The sequence below is a fragment of the Desmodus rotundus genome, chromosome 10 (assembly GCF_022682495.2).
Source record: "Desmodus rotundus isolate HL8 chromosome 10, HLdesRot8A.1, whole genome shotgun sequence".
Classification (NCBI taxonomy): domain Eukaryota; kingdom Metazoa; phylum Chordata; class Mammalia; order Chiroptera; family Phyllostomidae; genus Desmodus; species Desmodus rotundus.
The window spans coordinates 45,005,993-45,019,182 of record NC_071396.1 but is presented as its reverse complement, the minus strand read 5'-3'; the positions used below and the strand labels follow the sequence as shown (position 1 = coordinate 45,019,182).

At 48.0% G+C, this 13,190-nt stretch overlaps 1 long non-coding RNA gene across 5 annotated transcripts in view; it reads right to left on the bottom strand.

Moving 5' to 3' along the window:
• The window catches only part of LOC123478162 (uncharacterized), a 52,302-nt gene extending 43,169 nt beyond the window's left edge, over positions 1-9,133 (bottom strand). For all 5 annotated transcript variants that reach the window (XR_011650460.1, XR_011650459.1, XR_008425365.2 and 2 more), the window contains exon 1: positions 9,023-9,133. This is a non-coding gene — a long non-coding RNA (uncharacterized lncRNA). The remainder of the gene's footprint in view (positions 1-9,022) is intronic.
• Between the last annotated feature and the right edge of the window lie 4,057 nt (positions 9,134-13,190).

Sequence of the window (13,190 nt, the reverse complement as noted above, 5' to 3'; positions counted from 1 at the left end):
CCACCAAGACCAAGTGCTCTGGAATCTGCCGAGGGGTCACGAGGAAGGCTGAGGGCACTACGCACCCCCCCCAACCCCAGGTGGCTCTGCATCAGGCCTCAGGGGCCCCAGTGGGCTCCAGGAGCAGGTGAAGACCTAGTAGTGCCTGCAGATGGCAAATTCCAGGCAGTCCCATCAAGGTTGCAACAGGTCAATTAAAAAGTAGATATACGTATGCACGCACTGATTTTCCGGGGACAGAAGGGCCATGTGTTTATTATTGGAGAACACAAAAATCTCCGGAGTCCCAACCATCCAGAGAGAACTTATTTGGAAATGTTTTCTTCCAATCTTTTTTCCCAGTAATTTTAGTGTGTGTGTGTGTATCTATACTTTCTTTTCTTTTTTAAAAAAATATTTTATTTATTTATGTTTAGGTGGAAGGGAGGGGGAAAGGTAGAGAAACATCAGTGTGTGGCTGCCTCTCATGCGCCCCCTACTGGGGACCTGGCCTGAAACCCAGGCATGTGCCCTGACTGGGAATCCAACCAGCAACTCTTTGGTTCACAGGCCAGAGCTCAATGCACTGAGCCACACCAGCCAGGGCTGTATTTTCTTTTTAACAATATTAGGATACTGTGTATATTTTTCTTTTGCAACTAGTTTTGTTTCGTTTAGCAGCATATCATTTTTCCATGTCATTAAATACGCTTCTTTAATCATTGGCAGCATTCCATCATGGAAAGGTATCAAAATCACTTAACCAATTCTTTACTGCCGGACAACTGAGTGGCTCCTAACTTTGTGACAGCAGATGTCACCCGGGGAGCAGCAGCCCCCTGTGGAAGAACACCTCCACCCCAAGTCTGTGTCTGAAGCGCTGACTGCTCCTTGGGGTGGTGGTTCGCGCATTTCAGTACATCACCGTGAGCAGTTCGCCGTCATCACGTAGCCCTGTACCATTCTTAACACTTCTCTTTAAATCAACTCATTTTCCCCTTCAATACGTGTGTTTTAAAAGCAAACCTTATGTACTATTGCAAATGGGATATGTCATAGATAAAGGCAACCGTAAAAATAAATACAGTGGAAAGCAAAACAGCGTGTTGAAACGCAGTTAAGATACGGCCATCCCTCTGCTCATTCTTTTATATCAAAAGGGAGATTAGGAAGATTTAGAGAGGCGTTAAAGACACACTAGCACCAAAGTGAGATTCTTCTCCTGCGCTTGAGCAGAAGAGGGAGAGCAGGAGTGACTTCTCACTGGGTGAGTCACGGTTAGACAGAGCTGCAAGTGTGTTCCCCCCAGAATGGCTCTGCACCGTCTGAGAGAACCCAACATGGGAACGTGTCTCAGGAAGCACTACTGGGGGGAAAATGATGGGGACAAGCGGTATGGACACTTTAAAAAGCTGCGATGAACACCACCCAAGTCAGTTTCACCATCATTTTACTACGAGAGTGCCCATTGGACTTCCCTTTCAAATAGCAAGTGTGCTAAATGAAAATGTTCAAATGTTAAGCTCTTAAGTGTCACATATTCAGCAGCTGAAGTTTCAAGAGCTGTTCTCACTCCCCTCTCGCCGGTCTCTGATCCTGAGGCAGGGCCATTACGTGAAGCCTCAGTGAGGGGGAAGTCCACACAAACTGATGTTGCACTTTTTAACCCAGCTAAAGTAAACTCAGGACAACGCAACGAAGAGACTTTGGCATTTGCAAGTAGTTCAGGATGTTTTTGTGCCAACAAAGGTCAAATGAGGACCAGAGGAGCCTGGATTCTAAAGCATGCTTTTGAGAAATCAGAGACCCAGAGAAGCATTACTCATGAGACACAAATCACTACAAATTTTCAATAAGTCAATAAAAAAAAACGAAAAGAAACCCATGCCGAAGCCTCCCTATCCTGGTACTGGACAGGCGACTGCACAAACAGGTTATACATTAATGCAATTGTTAAGAAAAGATTTTGCAAATAGAAGGAGAAAACTGTATTTTGAAGCATGAAGAGTTAATAAACATGGGAAGCTTCTAGATTATTTCAATAATTCTGGGCAGGCACCCATGCGTGTATGTGCCTGTGGGGGAAAGGGGGGGAGGAGAAGATAATTAAAAACATGCTAAAAAGTTTCTTATGTTTGGAAGGAGGCTAGAGATTCTGATGAATTTTGTTATTTTTAGGAAAATATAAGTGTATCTATGCTTAAGAACAGAATTCAAAGGCTCCTAGTAAGATACAGAATTCAAAGTCAGTAAATAAGGGAGGGAGGAAGGGAGGGAGGGAGGGAAGAAGGAAAGAAGGAAGGAAGACACTTAATAAATCCAGAAAAAGTCACAAGGAAAAAAGAAGAACTCATGATAAATAAATGGCAAAACAAGATGGCAGAAAGAAGGCCACACTTATCAGAGATCAAAATAAATATGAATGAATTATATTCCGCTGTCAAAAAACCAAGACTTTCCATCTAAACGCCCAGAGATGGAAAAGTGAATACATAAGTGATGACATTCCATTGTAGTAGACGTGTGTGTGCACCACAGGAAGAGGCCCGTGCCTTACACAGGGTAGAAAGTGGTAGGAAAATGTATAAATATAGAAAAGAGTTCAAAAACACACCAAGCTGGTAACCGTGGTTGCCTATCAAGAGAGGGATTATTGGAGATAGGAGTGGGCTTTCCTACCTAACTGTGTAAGTGTCTACATTGTTTGAATCACAAGCAGCATGGAACCAGAAAAACAGGGTGGAATGAAATAATAAATATAAGGAAAGAATCAATGAAGTAGAGGATACAGAGGACAAAAAAATAAAGGTGGTTAAAAAACCCAAAGTATTTCTTTATAAAAAGACAAACCTCTAGGGACAGTGATCAAGAATAGCTAACAGAAGCCCTGGCTGGTGTGGCTCAGTGAATTGAGCACTGGCCTATGAACCAAAGGGTCGCCAGTTCGATTCCCAGGGCACATGCCTGGGTTGAGGGCCAGGTCTCCAGTAGGGGGCGTGTGAGAGGCAACCACACACTGATGTTTCTTTCCGTCTTCCTCCCTCCCTTCCACTCTCTCTAAAAGGAAATAAAATCTTTAAAAAAAGAATATATCATGACAAAGTAATAAAAATGAGTTCGAAGTCAGAATATCTTTTAATGTGTGTCACTACATGAATGGATTGTGGGAGAAGCTAGTACTGTTCACCTCGGCTCTGTTCTGCTTTCCGCCCGGGGTCACCGTTGCACCTCCCAGCCACCTCACAACTAGGTGCAGCCACGTGACGATGGAATGCTGGTACAAGTGATATTGGTCATCTCTGGCCAACACAGAGGCTCCGATGAAGGACTCAGGTCCTGGCAGCGGGAGGAGCAATGGCTAGAAAGAGTCTGGGCTCCTGAGCCACGAGTGCAGAGGAGCCTCCCACCTCGCCCACACAGGCGGACTGGCCCTGAGTGATACAGTAGCTGCACTGGTGTAAGCCACTGAAACGCTGAAGTTGTGACACTAGCTGCCATCATATACCCTAAGAATACATGGAGAATTGGGGAAGGATCACATGGTCATCCCACCAGATCCAGGAAGGCCACCTGACAAATTTCAACGACTGATTCATGATTTTAAAAAGCCACAATAACAACAACTCTTAGAGAAGCAGAGTTAGAAGCCCACGCAGGTCTTCCCCACCTCTTTCCTGCGGGGCTGGATTATTCCTTGGTGTAGCCGCCAAACACTGTTACTATATTTTTCATTAGAAAGTAATACATGGGATTTGACTTATTTTCCTTTTATCTCAGGTCCTAAGGAACAGGACCTCCTTTACCTAATAAAGGCTATTGTCTACAGACCTATAGCTAACAGCATACTTCATACAGAAACTGTACCTATTTTCTTTAAGGGATGGGACAAAACCAGGATGTCTGCTATCACCATCACCATGTAACACAACCACAGAGGCAGGAGCCACTATGAGGAAACAATAAAGAAGAAAAACAAACAAAGTCGGAAGGAAAGAGACAAAAGTTATCAGTGTTTGCAACGAGTGTAATTATTTCCATAGAACTCTCAAGAGAATCCACGGAAAAACAATCAATTGTATTTCTCCACACCAGTAGTAACTAACCCCCATCCAAAAAAGAGAGAAAATATGGAACAGGATAGTAGGCAACAGTGTAACAAAATAAGATACCATTTATAACAGTAATATTATTCAATCAAGAAATGATCCTAAAAAAGAATGCTAAGAGTCCGTGCAGAAAAATTTAAAACTCGATTCAAGTGCATAAAGGAAGCGTGAGTACATGGAGAGGCGGACCACCACGTTCCTGGGTGAGATGGCCGGGCATTAGAAGGTATCAGTTCTTCCTGGATCGATCTATGATTTCAATTAAATCATAGATTTAATCAAAACTTCAGAAGGACTTTTTGTTAACTTTCCAAATAGATTTTAAAGTGTTTATAGAAGAACAAGTCCATGACAAGCTAACTAGGGCTTGAAAAAGAAGAAAAAGTACATTTTAAGATATATAACAAAGCCATTATAATAATAAAATAAAACCCAATTGGATTAAAGATGTAAATGTAGAAGAAGAAACTCTAAAGTCAGTAGGAGCAAATACAGAAAAAAAAATTTTTTTTTACAATCTTCAGGTAGGCAAGGATTTCTTGAATAAGATAACAAAAATTAAAAGTAGAAAAATGATGGATAAGACTACCTAAAGTTTAAAAATTTATGTTGAAAAAGAAGGGAAGTAGCCCACAAACCTAAACATTATCCAGTTAAAACTACAAAAGCTCTTAGATGAAAGCACAGAAGTGACTCTTCATGAACCTGAGCTAGGCAAGGGTTTCTTAGATATGACACCAAAAACACAAGAAAGAAAGGAGGAGATTGATCAGAGGGACCTCAAAAAAACTGATTTTTTTTTCTTCAAAGAACACCATTAAGAAAGTGAAAAGCCAACTCACAGAAAGGGGGAAACTATTTGTTACTCATACATCTTGTAAGGGACAGATACCAAGACTACAGGACTGGGTGGAAGCAGGTGTACAGTTGTAATACAGATAAATAATACAGAAATTAATTAATGATAATACAAGAAGAAGTTGTGTTTTGCATTCTCACAACTCAATAAGGGACAAATAATCTCATTTTAAAAATAGATCGGAATAAAACATTGCTCCGAAGAAGACAGACAAATAACTAGGAAGTGCGCAACATCACTAACCACCAGCGAAGTGCACATCGAAACCATAATGTGCTACCGTTTCACACCTGCTACGACGGCTAAAAGCAAACAACAGACAACCGGCGCTGGTGAGGGCGAAGAGAAACTGGGACCCTCGAGCCCCGCTGGTAGGCTGTAAAATGTTGCAGCGGCTTCAGAAAACAGCCTGGAAGTTTCTTAAAAGTTTAAACAGAGTTACCACATGATTCAGCCATTCCGCTTCTAGGTATGCACCCAAGAGAACTGAAAATATATGTTCACATAAAAATGTGTTCATTAATGCTCACAGAAGCATAATTCGTAACAGCCCCAAAGTAGAAACAACCTAAACGCCCATCAGCTGGTGAGTAAATTAAGAAAAGGGTGTTTATCCGTATGAAGAAACACGGCTGAGCAATACGAATGGGCAAAGTATGCGCTGGTAAATGCCGTCGTGTGGACGAACCTCCAGAGCGTGGCCCTGAGAGAAGGAGCCAGTCACCACAACCCGCGTGCTGTATAATCCCACTTGCATGAGATGTCAAGCGACAGGCAAATACGTACAGAGAGAGAGTAGATTCGCGCTCGCCTAGGGCTGGGGAGGAGCATATTGAGGGATATGGGAGAGTGACTGCTAGTGGAATAATAAAAATATTCTGAAATTAGATGGTGGTGCTAGCTACACACTCTCTACACAGACTGCAAGCCACAGCACTGCATAAACGGGTGAATTTCATGGTACGCAGATTAATCTCGATTACACTATGGCTACTAATAAAAGAAGCCCATGGTGAAGTTAACAGACGGGCGACAAGACGAGAAGACTCACAGCATCTACCTTTGACGAAGGATTCGCATTTTATTATGTAAGGATATTAATATGTAAGGAACCACATGGAAACCAGAGAGAAAAACATCAGAAACCTAAAAGAATAGAAGGGCGGGTGAGTGGGCTAGGCAATCCCTTAGAGGCGAGACAATAGGACGGGACGCTCAGTGGAACGGACCACTGCTTCACCTACCAGCTGACGACAACGAGGCAGGTAGTAGTGAGTGCTGACAGGTGCCGGGGAAAGGGCTCCTCATGCACTCCCAGGGGGAGGAAGCTGATGGGGCCATTCAGCAGCACAAAGTAGTGGTTTTAAGAAAAAGACATTATGCAAATGTCCTAGAACCAGAAATCTCCCATCATCCATCCATCTATCTATCTATCCATCAATCATCTCAGAGGAATTCTTGCACAAGACTGCATGGAGACACCCGAAAGGATGTTTGCTGCAGCACTGTTTATGGAAGCAAGGAGTCGAGAGGCCACCCAAAGCCTCCCTCAGGAGGCTGGTTAAGTACTTGTGGTGTCCACGCGTGGTAGGAAACTATGTGACAGCCGGGAGTAATGGGCTGGACTTACATAGAGCAATGCGGTTTGGCCGAAAACCACAGTGCTGAAGGAAAAGCACAGGCAGGATGAGATGCGTGGCGCAATGCTGTTTATTGGGGAAGAACAGCCAAAGCAAAACATGGCATAGCTTTCGAAGACGCACACTTTCTGAGAAGATGTAAGGAAAGGCGGTTGGAAGAGCCCACAAACACGCCGGCACGGCTCCCTAAGTGTGTGTGAGCCTGGGGAGGAGGGTGTTGACAGAAGTGGAGGGTAAAGGGAGGACATCACAAAATGAGAGACATGCTGAGGAAAAGAGATGAAATCGCTTGCATTACTTTCTAGTGAAAAAATGTAATAACAAAGGTCACCATGTGCTGGTGGAGGAGGGAAAGGCGTGGGAAAGACAGGGACTTGCTTGGTCTGCAGCTGAGTCATCTAGTTTTCAGGAACCTGGAAGCAAGAAGCTGGGGTGGTGAAAAGGCAGGGGATGGGGTCCACTGTACCGCTCCCTCCTACCCTCAGATGGAATGGAAGAGTGTGGGGTGCAAAAAATAATTCTCCTCCCACTTTCTAAGTTCTTCCTGCTGGACTAGTAGTCAAATCAACATGAGACAGATTAACAGGAGAAAATGCCTGCATTTATTGCATATGAGGGGGGGGGGGTCCGTAAGAGTGTAAGACTGAGGATGCACAGGGCAGTTGAGGCTTGTATGCCTGCCGTTCTAGACTAGAGGGAGGAAGGCAGAAGCCTAGGATTTCAAAGGGAAAGCAGGCAATTCATAGGGAGACATGTGGTCCACAAATTCTTGCTGGGCCACCTGGAATCAACGGGACACAGAGGGCAGCCCAACAAACTGGCTTTGCTAGAGTTCTCCCAGTCTGCCACACGTAGTTCACCAATGCCAAGGTGAACACACACACCAAGGTCAGTACGCTAGGGGCCCCCTTCCTGGAGCAGGCTCTCCCATTGGAATTCCTGTGTGCAGAAAAGGGTCGAAGGCTCTTTCAGAGTCTTTTGTTTCTTCAAAATAGCCATCTTAAAGTCAATATCCCAAAAGGCATGTTTTGGGGTAGCAGACTTTGGTCCCCCTCAAGAGGAAAGGGAGAGAATCATCTGTGACAGTTCAGTTTTAGTTAGTAGGAGGGAGAGCAAAGGACATTGGGGAATTCAGAAGAAAAGGAACAGCTCAGTGAAGGTTAGTCACAAAGTCAAAGAATCCGATTTTCTGGCTCATGATAAAGGCGGTATTTTCTAAAAGTAATGAATACTCACCACCCTCCTGAGGGGGGCAGAGGGGAACTCCATGTTTTAAAAATTAGGGCTCTGAGTCATCTTTGTTAAATTCAGATGGTTGGCTGTTTTCAAACTTACGAACATCTCAGTTTTGTTTCAGTGATGGGTCCTATGATCAGATCCATGTGATTCAGCCGAATTCTTTTTTGTTGAGACAAAAGTACAGTAGAAAGGGGCTCTTGGCTACAAAGTCGGGCATCACTCAAAGGCAAGGCGAGAGCCTGTAGATTTTGTCACTTTGCTGTCACCACTCGGTGCCTCATCTGCTCTGTGCTTGTGCCTCACAACTGGCCCAGTGAGCCACCTGCTGACACACCTTCTCTTGCTAGGGGATGGAGGACACCTCAAAGGCAGGGCTCTCTCTACAGCATGGAGGGGCACCCACATCCCTCATACCACACGTGGCCAAGGGCAGACCAGCGCCCTCATCTTTCACCCTTCTGCTGGCTGATGCAGTGGACAGAAAGTTTCCTAGTTTGGGCAGGATTGGGTTCCTGAGGGCACCTGTCTCTGGCCATTTATGCCAGCCCTGGTGTGGGGGTCCCTGCAGAAGGAGCCCGGATCTTCACATGGGCAGGGCCCTGGAGAGGGGAGGCATCCTGGCCTAGTTGCTCTCCAAGCCTAGGACCAAGAGAGGGGAGCTGCCAGACGCTTGGAGGGCACCACAGGGGCACCCAAGTGCACCAGATCTGAGAAACGCAGAAAGTCAACAGCAGGAGGGACAAGCTGGGTGGGGAAGAGGGGGAGTCTGACAGATAAGAAGGCATGAATGATAAGCGCCTTTCTCCCCACTGAGCTTGGGTGAGGCGTTTTACATGCTTCCATCCTCTCACTTAGATTTTTCAAAACCCGGGTTGGGGAACGTGTGCTGGGAACGGGGAGGGGCGTTCGGTGTCCCACAAAAAGGGAACGTGTCCTGGGAGCAGTGGCCTGCCTTGGCACGGTCCCACCTCGACCCCAGGCTGCCTGTTCCTTGGCTCGTCTGTCGGAGCTCCCCCCAGTCTTCCAGCCCGGCCTGGACGACCCGAACCCAGAGAGCCGCAGTGGGCCTAGTCGCAGGCCCTCCCAGCCCTGAGGCACGACCCCGGGCCGCTGGCCCGCGTGGAACGACCGACTGGCGCCCCGCCGGCCGGGTCCGCAAGGAGGAGCCCGCGAGGCGACCGCGAAGGGGCTGCGCTTACCTCCAGCGGCGCGACGCGCCCCGGCCCCGAGCCCCGGTCCGCCGCCAGCGCCGGACTCTGCGCCCCTCGCCCCGACGGCAGCCGCGCCAGCCCTGGTCACGGCCACTTTCATTTTCCTCGACTATATCGGCAGGAAAACGAAAGCGAAAACCGCCGAGAGGCGGGCCCGAGCGCGGGCCAGGAGCCAGGGCGGGGGCCTGGGGCTGCGCGCGGCGGGCCGGAGTGCTGGCCGGGGGCCTCCCCGGGGGGCCGGGCAGGCGGGCGGCCGGGCCCAGACTGCCCGCGCCCCTTCCTGGGTTTCTGGCTGAGGAGGTGGATCCCGGCTGGAGGCGCTGAGCGAACTGGGGCCGTTTTTTTTCCTCGCAGACCCCAGGGGGTCAGCCCGGCTCCCTAGCCCAGGCATGCGTCCTGGTCCTTCTGCCAAGTTGGCGCACGAGGTACCAGGACTCCTCATCCTGGGTCAGCGGAGAAATCGGAAGTCAATGGTGTCAGGGAAATGGGGGATAAGAAAGACTGGAACAACAAGCTTAAGGTTTGGACCTCCTGGTCTTACTGGTGCCCCAGTAAGCAGTGTCGATACCCCAGGTTCGGAGACTCCAGGGTTCAACCCCGGCCCTATCCCTACTGGCTCTGTGATTTCGGGCAACATATTTACTCCCTTAGCCTCAGTTTCTTTCCCTGCAGGATGGGGATAATAGCCATACCCACTGCGGGGTGGTAGGAATTAAATGAAACCATGTAAGGGAGAAAATACTTGGTATTTTATCTTAGGCTCTAGGTGGGTTCTTCCAGGACAGCGACCAAGTCATTGTTTTTCTGGATGCTTGGTATACATTCTCTTAATGGTCAGCGGATAAAATTGGAGGTCTCTGTGATAATAGGAAAGAAAGTTTCGCCAAAGCTTGGACCTCGTTACCTTTCCTTGGAAGGACCGAGGGGGCTCTGCAGCATTTTTGGAAGGCACCTTGCACCAGGCTTGACGAGTAGCCTTGTAGGGATGCCACCGCCGAGCTGGCATCAGAGCAGAGAGTGCAGCTCCCATGGGAGTCAGAGGACGTCCCTGCAGCCCTGTGCAGCCCCCTCCTCTGAGGTCTGCAAATACTTTTGTAAGCATCTCTACTTGGAAAACACCGACAAGACCCCAGACTCCAAGCACTGTTTGCCGTGTGTGTTTGTTCGTATTTGTCAGACACAGTCCGATAACTGCAGCAGAAAAACCAAAGCTGCTTAGTCAGCTGGAGTCCCTTTTCTGTGCCTCTTTGTGATTCCGGCGCGTTCCCCGTGTGATGGAGGCCCGTGGCTGATGTGGTGGCTTCCCAGGGTCCTGGCAGTATTTTCCTCAAGTGTGTGTGGGCGAGTGGGGCAGGCCAAGAGATGGCCTTAGAAAAACAAAAGCCCATACTTCCCCTCTAGAAGATGATGCTTTTTCTCTGTAGTACGAAGGAAAAAGGAAAAAACCCAAACAACAACAACAACAACAAAAAACAAGGCAAGGCTTGGAGGTTCTTCCTTGTTATCGAACAATAATTCTTGACTCCGGAGGAGCAAAGTAGAGCTAAATCTGCTTTTGCACAAAAAGGACGCCTGGGAGATGAGGGTCAGGGAAAGAGGGGGAGACACAAGAAGATGAGGCCAGGTCCCGGTTGCCCATCATAGATGTCACACCAGTGAGCAGAGAGTGAGCACGGGGCGAGGGCGAGCCTGGAGTCTGTCATCACGGGGACTTCCCAGGGTCCAGGTTTGGTCCTCGGCCTTGTGGGATCAGTGCTCCAGCTTTGATTACAAGTCGACATTGTATATAATCAGAAGCCAACGTACTGATTTCATGAACTGTCTCTCGCCGCTATGCTGAGGGCATTACCTACATCGCTTTATTTAATTGTCTCTGTCATCACGTGCTGTACTGTGGTGTTTTTTTCGCTTGGGGCAGGGGGAGGTTGAAGGAAATTCCCAGTCAGTGTGTATGGCGTGGCAGAGTCAGGGCCCAAACGAAGGCCACTGGACTCCGGAACCTGGAGCTCAGCCGTTCCTGTTAGAAGCGAACTGTCAGGAACTTCGAGCTCGTCAGGTCGCCTGGTGAGTGCGCTCTGCTCTCGTTAAGGTGCAGCGTGTAGCCTGATGGCCGGAGGGCAGCGGGCAAACTTGAGATCAGAATCAGAAGGGTGAATCATCTGACTTAAATGTTTAATGAGATCAGCCTCGCACAGACTAGTGTGTCTTCTCCAGACCAAAGGTCAGACTACGTGGTAGGAGGTCTGGTTACTCATTCCCGCTGGCCTAGCTGGCTCTCCTCCTTGGGGGGATGCCCGGTGGGCCCTCTGTCTGTGCTGCCTTGCGTCTCGTCATCATGCTACCTTGGCTGTACCTCCTCAGGTGGACACATTTCTTTTCTTTTATTTTTTTTTTTTAAGCTAGAGCAAGGCCTTACCAAGTGTAACAGTACTGTTTGGGTCCTGGAGTCCTTATATCTCTCTATGGAAGCATTTCGTATAGCTTTGTTCTGATTGGCTTGATGTATAACTCAACTTCCAAGGAGCAATGTTGTATCTCAACTCTTTGGGAAAAATTCACGTTCTTTTCCTTCCTACCCTCCCTTACCTTCTAACTCTAGAATCAAATTTTGTGCAAATAGCAAGATCTGGAACAAGCACTGTATCCGGGCTGAAATGCTCATTCATGAAGACCCAAAATTCCAAGGGCTGGGAAGATCAGGCAACACAGCAGGAGAGCAATAGGAATGAACAGAGAAATCGAATGTGGTGGTTAGAGAAGGAAACACCTAGTGTGTGACTCAAAATAAAAAAAAAAGAAGACAAATAACCCTTTTATATACTTTATTTATTCAACAAATATTCTGTGACAAGTACAAAGTGCAGCCACTCTGCTAGTCCTAGGATTCACTAAGCAGAAACAGACACAGTCTCTGCTCTCAGAAACACCTGAGGGAGGCAGTCACACAGCCACGTAATCAGTACTATTCTAGATGCTGCGAAGTGGAGTTGGTTCTGTAAGAGGGAGTACGAAAGAACTTGAACTTGTCAGGGGTCAGGTCAGTCTTCCCTGAAGAATGTAGTCTGAATTGGGAACAAAGGAATGAGGATTAAAGTACTGGGTAAAGGGGGAGGAGGTTGGAGAAGAGGTAGATGGTGGTGCGGTGGGGGGAACAGCGTGTGCCAAAGTCCTGAGGTGGCCAAGAACGTGGAGCACTGGGGAACTGGAAGTGGGCTGGGTTTGAACCCGTATCTTCTCTCTGATGCCTAAAGGTCGAAGGGAGCAGAGAGAGCCACAGGAGGCTAGAGAGTAAGGCAATAGCTGTAACGAGCGGGGTCTTGAAGGTCACGCTAAGGACTTCGGCCTTTATGAGCACTGATGTTAAGCTTTGCTCTGCTGTGTGGCGAATGGATTGAAACAGTCACAAGTTGGGAGCGAGATGATGGTGGTAGTGGTGGAGGAGATGAAGAGAAATTTAGAGGGTGAAAGGGTCAGAAGCATGGCGATGGATTGGGTCTTAGAGATAAGGGGAAAGGGGGTGAGGCAGGACTCCCAGGGAGCATAATGAGTGAGTGGTTGTGGCAGCCACGTGGGTCACAGGTGTCTCTCCAGGGGGAGGGACTACAAAGAACCCAGCTGCCAGCTGCTGCCCCTTCCGACCAACTGCCGAGCTCGCATGAGGCCGCACTTTCTGGCTGCTCCCAGCCAGTGAGTGAGCACAGTGGGGGCACCAGAGCCGGGTCATTTCTGCCCGAGGTGGGGCTCCTCCAACAGGCCGTCTGTCCTCTGCGGGTCCCATCCGGGTGGCCAACACCTTCTCAGAACTGCTTGGTGTCTGCCCTAGGGGGACCTACGCTGACACAGTGATGCCCTTGATTGAGCTGGAGAATCTTGGAAAAGGACCAAGTCTCGGAGGGCTTTGATTCTGCACATGTTGGGGTCGTGTCCGGGGCAGAGAACCTCCACATCGACGTTCCCATACATGATACATGTTTGTGCTTTGTTCTGAAACCATCAGCTGGGTCATCTGTGCGAGCTAGTGCCTGGCCTTGTGACATGCTTGTGGGGCGGATAATTTCCAGACTTCAGTTTAGCGCTCAACACTAGAACTGTTTGCCTCTCGGAAAATATGACCTACCGAGAGCAAAAATATCCTTTAACTTTCCTGAGGAGGAGG